General features: G+C 38.6%; 1 protein-coding gene and 1 non-coding gene across 2 annotated transcripts in view; one reads left to right on the top strand and one right to left on the bottom strand.

The window, feature by feature from the left end:
• The window catches only part of LOC101859889 (kynureninase), a 45,508-nt gene extending 38,276 nt beyond the window's left edge, over window positions 1–7,232 (bottom strand). Inside the window, exon 1 of the mRNA XM_013087987.2 lies at window positions 7,021–7,232. The gene's annotated coding sequence lies outside the window, so the exon portion shown is untranslated. The remainder of the gene's footprint in view (window positions 1–7,020) is intronic.
• A 1,240-nt stretch (window positions 7,233–8,472) lies between these two features.
• TRNAF-GAA lies at window positions 8,473–8,545 on the top strand. Its single transcript has one exon. It is a non-coding gene; the product is annotated as a tRNA-Phe (tRNA).
• The last annotated feature ends 382 nt before the right edge of the window (window positions 8,546–8,927 follow it).

Genomic DNA, 8,927 nt, shown 5'->3' with positions numbered 1-8,927 from the left:
GGGGGGTTAGTATTTCCAGGGGCTTAATTCTCGGTCCCATTAAGAGGCTTCTTCAGATTCCCCGGGACTTTCGTTTAAGTAGGAGTTTTTCGCCGCTTGGAACACAAATACGTTATTGTGCACATGTCGGGGATTTGAGGATCACATGCAAATAAAAGAAGGAGGAGAGGTTTATAAGAAAGACAGATATGGTTGATAATTATAAGAGAAAAGGAGTAAACACACTACCAGAGCATCCGCAAAACACCCACTCGCGGTGCCTTACATTCATCTTGTTATAACAATTAATAGTAAAACTAAGGTCATGCAGCTTACACTTTCACGGTAGTAAAATGACAACAACGCCGCCGTGTATAATTATGTTCCAAATTAATTCGTTAATCTTCGTAATTTAATTCACATTCACATTTTTTTTAAAGCACACACACAAAAAAAAAAAAAAAAAAACAAGGTTCGTGTAAGTTCTGAATAGTTGGACCAGAGTCACCAAGGCTGGTCAATGAAACTAACTTCAGCTTCCAACCACAATATTATAGGCATATGGAATGTGTTCGCATTGACCTCGTTCTAAAGAGTTTCAGCGTGCGTGTCGGCGACCAGCGGTTGTCGGGGTCACCAAAGTTGATTCACCCCATACCATATGTGAATGTGAGACGACGCGGTGGAATCAGGCGCTAGTCAGTTTTTTTTTTGTTTGTTTGTTTGTTTGTTTGTTTGTTGTTGTTGTTGGGGTTTTTTTTTTTTTTGGGGGGGGGGGGTATTTGAGCCATTAGTATAATCATAAAGTTTGTTCATTTGCCTTGCTTTTGATGGGTAAAATATCCATTTATCTTGAATAGAAGTCGGAGATATTTACGATTGAAGGAGGTGGAGTCACCTGGTTTCAGAAGTAAAATTAGCGAGAATATGGCCGTCAAAGTTTGGGTACTTCCATTATAGCTCAAGAGTCCTTGGAAACTTCAAATGCACATTTTTCATGACTTAAAAACGTTTTTCCATAAAATCTACATATGATAATGTTTTTGAATGGATATAAAAGGTGTTGAGCCAAAAAACGAAAATTCGAAAAAAAAAAATTTTAAATTCCAAACTGGCCAAAAAATACCGATTTCTTCGATTTCATTATTTTGACGAGCGTCTGATTTCACCACGATGCCTCACATATTGTGTTATGACACGGTGGAAAAAGGCGCTCGTCGATTTTTGGGCATGTGGAGTTATTACTGTCATCTGAAGGCTTGCATTTGCCCTGCTTTCAATGAAACAAATACCCATCTATTGAATAGAAGTCGAGATATTTGCGATTGAACGAGGTGCGGTTGACTGGTATTAGAGCTAAAATTAGCGAGAAAATGGCAGCCAGAGTTTGTTAACTTAACTTCAATAGCTTGAGAGTCCCAGAAAACTGAAAAATTACACAGAAAGTACTTTTAATCAACGTTTTTCAGTAAAATTCACATGGAAATGTGTGTGTTTTTACGGACATTAAAGGTGTCCAAAAAATAAACAAAAATTCGATAAAAATGGCGAAACTGTCGGATAAAATGCCTGTTTCTTCGATTTTATTATTTTGACGAGCGCCTGATTTCACAATGATTCCTCACATCCAGGGTCTCCAGTGCATGCAGCAATAAATAGGCGCTTCGCCGTCTATTGAAGAAGACCCGCGTTCGATTCCCGATTGGGAAGAATGTTTATGGAGTATCTCGGTTTTTCTGCTGGGACATTTTGTCCCATTCAGGTCAGCTCGGGTTGGCCCTGATCGATATCAGGGTAGAAGCCAGTCTCCTAAAGGATAGACCTTAGCTGAGTTGAAGGGGGCATTAACCATAAACACACACACACACACACACACACACACACACACACACACACACACACACACACACACACACACACACGCTCACACACACACACACACGCTCACACACATGCACATACGCACACACACATTCATGCATACATACATGCACATACGCACACACACATACAATTACACACACACACACACACACACACACACACACACATATATATATATACATACGCGCGCGCAGACATACACACACACACACACACACAATCGTCCACATGCGATGTGGTCTAGTTCTGACGACGACGGGGCGTTCTATTTGACACTTGTCGACACTTGCCGGTGACAAAGCACAGGACGTCGGAGAGAACACAAAAATAAGAAGGGAAACGTAGGATACGCATGTAATAGAATGCTTTGCTTGACACGATACTGTAGGATAAGAACTATGGGAACCTCATTAAGCTTTAGACTTGATTAGAGCCCTCGTGTGCTGCAAAGCGTGGTACGGGGTCCGTGTTTATACTATTATACGTGGTCAACACAAATTTTTATTACGGTAGCCTTCAGGAATATATATACAGAATCATTATAACACGACACCTACATTCATATATAATATTATTAACATCAAGGCACAAGACTTTTATATATAATAAATGTAGGCCTATATAAAATGTGTACATAATGTATAGGCATAAGTGTATAAAATATAGCCTACATAATTTATATAATAGGCCTACAATTATATATCAAAGCACAAGACTTCTATAAGTATAATACAGGCTAAACTGTATGTATATATAAATATTGAAATGCACCGTTTTACCGCTATATCGACACAATTTCGAACATTCAGAAGGCGAACGTTAACACTGCCTGTCAAGGTCAATCGGGACTGAACCGAGAGAGCCACACCCCCCCCCCCCCCCGAAACACACTTATTTAGACCACGTAGAGTAGTAGAACGCCGGTTGCATCAACGCAATTTGTCTCCCTTGATTTGATTCTCATCTCAAAGGTGAAATTTGGAACACACAGCAGTATGCAGTACGGTACTCCGTGTGGTCAAGAAAGAAAGATACTAAATTTCTTTGACATTTTTTTTCCTTCAAATAAAATCTCACACTGATAAAATAGTGTTTACTAGCTGTCCAGTTAGTGAAATGCTCTGTCAATGTTTCTTCTTCAAGCCTGAGATCTGAAACAGGCATCACCATTGGCATATACATATATATATATACATATATTCCAATATATAGATTAAATATACATAATTATTGTTTGATAATTATTGCTTGTCACTTGTTTCAGATGTCTCTCCTTAGTTGCTGATTTTGGCATTCCAATAATTTTATTTTGGACAGGACGGAGAAGAAAAAAACGAGATTCCAACTTAAAATTTTAGTGCATTTTTATAATAATGCTTGTATTTAGGGCCTGAACATCTAGGAGGCATGATCTTGCTAGGAAAGCATGATCTTGCTAGGAAAGCATGATCTTGCTAGGAAAGCATGATCTTGCTAGGAAAGTTAAATCCTAGGCCCAAACTTGTTAACTTTGTCTGAGTGCAGCACTGGTCAATTATCAGACTCTACTTCAAATACTGCCTTCTAATATTCAGCTACATAAGGTCTTCATTCCAATAATTCACAAACTGGCGCCTGTTCAATTATAAATTTAAATAATACTGTTGTCATGTATGTTACAATTTTTTGGTCGTCCCAACCCCAAACTCCTTTCAATTGAGGGGCTCACTACTGAAAATGTGCTTTTTATCTTTTATATAAGAAAATGTAGAATAAAGTAATATTATAAAGTGTTGCTGTAATTATACTGTGTGGCTAAAGGAATAATAATTCACATGTTCAATGGTTAGACATAAAATACACAAGTTGCTATCGTAACATTAGCCTAAAAAAAATTGGGAATTTGTTTTTAAAAATTATTTTTATTTGAAATTGTTCATACCAGTAGGCATGATGTTGTAAAAAGTAGGTTCAGTTCCAAGTGTAGTATTACATTGATTTTTGTTCTTCATGGAGTGCTTCAAATTCAAAGATGGTAGACAGGCACTCTTACAAAATGAACAGTCGACTACAGATGAGTTGATGTCTTCCAGGGAGTGAAATAGAGATCAACTCATCCGAAATTCGACTTTACTGTTGGGAACCGTAAAGAAGAAGAGGTGCTCAGACCTTAAAAAAAAGATCAACTTAACCGACGGTCAACTTAGGCAAGTTCAACACAAGTGGAGTCGACTGTACTTATAATCTGTTCACTGAATACAGGGTTGAAATTGTCTAAGACAGCCATCCACTGTCTTAGATGGGTGACTGTCTTAGACAGGACTGGTGGGTGGTTGGCAGGTGCTTTTGTGTGGTTTGCTTAGTTCTTCTTTCCTATCAAACATCTATAGTCTTAATCTCCCCTCCTTTTTTGTGTTTGTTACTCTCTTGTAACCTGTAACACCTCTAATCATCGGTACTTATATGACCTAATTGTGTTGTGAGTGCTGTAAAACTCTTACTAAAAAAAAAGACAGGACAGATCAAAATATTCAAAAAGAGGTGCTGTAAGGTCCATATAATTTTTTTTCACCAACCTTTTGGGAAAGGGTAGAAAGGGAGGTTCAGCATCTGCTGTGAGTATAAAATTCTATGCAGAGTATTAGACAAGGAAGCCAGTGTGTATGTAATACTTAGAGTAAAACAAAATGAAATGTGTCGAGAGAGGGAAACCTAGCGCTATGGTAAACCAAACAAATGGGTTGCCAGCCACTTGGCTATCTTAGATCAGGCCACATAACCCGTACGAACGGCTCCAGCACTGAAGGCCAGCTACGTTCACAGTGAGTCTGGGTGAGGTAAACAAAGATCAATGCAAAAAGTGGTGCAACAAAATTTTTTGTAAGTGTTTTATTGTGGGGGAAAATATAAAATCAGTCTGCTAGTTCCTGGAAATGCGGTACAATATCGATATTTCGATTTCGATACGCCCACCACTACTATTCGTACTTCGTGTTTTACTATCGTATCCATACAGCGTGGGGAACTCTGTGCCCCCAATTTCCAAAAAGGAAATTTATTCATTAATTCAATCCATACGCTTTGCATAGCAGTCTGTCAAAATGATTTTTTGAGAAATACTGAAAGTTTCAAAGAGAAATTCGCAAGTCACTAGAAGTATTCTAAAATGTGAAGAATATAACCCCTGGGGTACAAAATGACCCCAGGCGTACGGATAGGGTTAAGCCTATTGTTTATCGACACTTTTCACACTGATCGACGTTCATCTCAATGAGAATTGAATTGGTCAAGCTTCAATGCCGCAGCCAACCATGCGGGTTATGCAGCCTGCAGTAAGATTGCCTTGGTCGCCACATGGCAAACGAGCGACAATTGTCGCAAACACATGTTGGCGTGCATGGTTAATGACTGAGTAAACAGATCGTTCATCTCACTTAATATTCATGTATAAATATGGCTATATGTGATGGAATTAGGCGTTTGTCAATTTTTGGACATATATGGGGCTATAGGTATCATCTTAAAGCCTCTTCATTTGAGTTCCTTTTGGTGAAAAAAATATCCTTCTATGTTGAATAGAAGTTAACATATTTGCGACTGAAGGAGGTCTGGGTCCCCCTGTTTTCAGAGGTAAAATTCGTGAGAAAAGGGCCACCAAAGTTTGGAAACTTCCACAGCATGAGAGTCCTCAGAAACTGAAAATTTATATTTTTGCGCCCTTATTCAATGTTTTTCAATAAAATCCACACAAAAATGAGTTTTTAAAGGGACATAAAAAGTTTTGAGCCATAAAAAGAAAATTAGAAAAAAATTGCCCACCTGCCAAAAAAATGCCGATTTCTTTGATTTCATTATGATTATTTTGACAAGCGCCATATCTGAGGCATCGTGGTGAAATCAGGCGCTCGTCAAAATATGATGGTTAAAGTTGAGGGCAGGGCTATTGGTCCTGGATTATAACGACATGACATGATTGTTCAGATACCTCCTTCACCAGCAACGGAAGGAAAATTTGTTACTGACTGGTCCGGGAAACTCGACATCTAGATTTCTCTAAGGCCTAGAAATCGAATCCCAAAAACATTATTCGAGAATGGCTGGTTTATTTCGGACGAGCCAGTCATTTGGGCTTGGGAATATTAAAGTTAAAGGTCTAGTAAGAAAGATTGTGTAAAGTTCAGTAAGTTACGCACCAGGCCAACAAATCCAATTTAATTTACTAGAATTGACAACTTGCTGGCTTCATAGCGTACTGTCCACACATAAATGGCCACGGCTATTCGGACTCAAGTCTGAATAGCAAGCCTCCCGTGGCTATTCGGACTCAAAACTCCTATGCGCATCCCCAATCAACGGGTGTACCGGATGTGAAGCGGAAAGGCAATTATAATCAATTCGACCTCGGCCTTCCTCGGTTTCTACGATCTGGCCAAAATTTTCAACACAAATTAAGAAAAGTATTATTAGTGACATCAAAAGTGAACAACAGTTGCAAAAACTGAAATACTACACAAGAAAGGCAAACAGGGAAACGACAATATGATCGGGTCGGGGACGATGGCCCCACTCGTCACGTGAAAACAAACGTGTTTTGTTTTAGAGTCGACTAGTCGGGCGCAATCAGCCACTTTGCGCCATCAATCTGGTTGCAAACCACTCCGACCAGACCCGATTCCCCAATGCACACCCCGTATTACATTACATAGCCACACATTGAAGTTTGAGTCCGAATAGCGACAGGAAGTTATTCAGACTCGAGTCCGAATAGCCACTTCGTACATACATACATGCATACCATACAAAAAGAGGACAATAACAATGGTATGGAAAAGTCTACAAAGTACAAGAACATTCACATACAATACATCTAATCATACATGAATACATGATACCGCTAACCTCCAGTTTATTTTTAAATTTTATTAAACGGAAAGAGGAAGATGAGGACTAGAATCTAGATTCTACACAAGTTCCTACTTTGTTAGAATAGTTAGATCTATAGATCTAGCCTAGATCTGGCCTACTTTATACTTTATTGATTGAGATTGACTGACTACTGACATTGTCTGTGTGTATTGTACTAAAGTTTAGAAAGACTAGATCTAGATCTATTTAAGAAGTAAAGTAGCCCTTCCTTAGCGCCTGCCTTAGCTTGGCTTAGCAACAGCAGTGTCTAACCTTATTTATGAAACTTCAAAAAGACTCGTTATCCGCCGTGTTCGGTAATGTCTTGGCGTTGCAGTTCTTTGTCTTTGCAACAGCTTCTGCATCAAGGCAAAATATCGGTCAAGGTTTAAAAGTTGAGGCACGGCATAGCTGGAAATAATCTTGGTGACTTGGTACTTGGTGAAAGCAATCCTTGGGTGAAAGCGAAACTATGTCAAAATTCGAATTTCGCATTCTTGCTTCTTCAACTGCACATTTTTGGTTTACCCAATGTTTATACGTTTTCATGAAAATAGAAGCAAAGGGGGGTAAACCATAGTCTAATGCTAGTCCGAAGGAAGTTGAAGGTTGGCAGGAAAGTCATACTTTTATCAGTGAAGATAATAATAAAGTGCACACACACACACACACACACACACACACACACACACACACACACACACACGCACACATACACACACACACATACAAACAAACTGACACACACACTTTAAGCCTAGCAGAATAATATAGTCTAATAATTAGCCTAATTGGTTTCTCGGGTAGGCCCTCAATATTATTGACTTTTTAAAGAATCTCTGAGACAGAAAAAGAAATCAAATGGGGAAGTAATGATAGAAGCTCAAGTGGGCCGCTCACTGATAAAAATATCAGGAAGTGGCAACTGCAGTTTCTATAGGCCTACATTTAAAATTGTAATAGACACTTGGTGGGACGGGTTTCGAACAGCTTATTACACTTATAGGCCTATACTTATATAATTATTATGCCTTCAGTGCTGGAAAGATGGAAAGCACGAGGCAGGAGACCTAGAGAAACTTATTTTAAAAATCTGAACAGATGGGTGACAAGGAAACATAGATATAATAGTTTTGGTGTTTTTTCTGCGAGAAAATGCTTCGATTACTACCACTGCTACAGTCCGCCCCCATTGCTACATTTTGCTACATTTTGCACTGTTTTGTGATTTCCCAAGCCACCAATAGTACAATCTAGTTATCCTCTGTTATATATCGATGTAATTTTGTGGTTCTAACTTTCGCACGAAACAAAGTCGTAGTGGGTTTTTACCCCCATTTGTTCAGCTAAGGACTAGATCTAGATCCAAGTTTAAGTAAACAGTAGTTTTTGACAATTTTTAGCATTTGTTTGAAAGTAAGCTAATATCACGTAGATATCAAGGTCTAGCTTCATGTTTTTTATTGCTTGTTCGGCCTCTGACCTCTGACTTCTAGATCCTTGATCTAGAAAAAGCCGGTGCACGCCAAAAGAAAGCCCCGAAACGGGACCGATACTGTTGAAGTGGAAAAGGAAATGTAAAATAAATGCATTAATATAAGTTGTAAAAATAAATAATCATTAATAACGAACGGTAGCGAACAAACAAGAAATCTAAAACCTGCACACGTCCTCGAACTAGAACGATTGATAATATATATCTATAACAACCACAAGGAAGCGGCAGCCGAAATAGCTCAGTTGGGAGAGCGTTAGACTGAAGATCTAAAGGTCCCTGGTTCAATCCCGGGTTTCGGCACGGAACCTCCGGCGGCTAGCCCAATTTTTTTATTTATTAATTATTTTTTTTTTAAAGAAATTTTCTTTTTTCCCTATACTTTCGTAATTATTAATCATTCCTTTTCGTTCCGTTTGCTGACATATTCCCACTGTATCTTTTTTTAAAAATCTCATAATAATACTAGGATTTCTTACTGATCTTACACGATTCGTTTGCTCTTTTTTTCTTCTCATGTCTACCATGCGGCAACGTTTTGCGAATTCTTTCGGTCGATGAAAGTGGACAACACGTAGATCTACCAAAATCTGTAAAAACAGCTTGTTTTAAAAGAAACAGTGTTACCATAACATCTCTCTCTCTCTCTCTCTCTCTCTCTCTCTCTCTCTCTCTCTCTCTCTCT

The sequence above is a fragment of the Aplysia californica genome, unplaced genomic scaffold, assembly GCF_000002075.1.
Source record: "Aplysia californica isolate F4 #8 unplaced genomic scaffold, AplCal3.0 scaffold00667, whole genome shotgun sequence".
Classification (NCBI taxonomy): domain Eukaryota; kingdom Metazoa; phylum Mollusca; class Gastropoda; order Aplysiida; family Aplysiidae; genus Aplysia; species Aplysia californica.
Note: the sequence above shows the minus strand (reverse complement) of the source record. Positions and strands in the feature narration are given on the sequence as shown.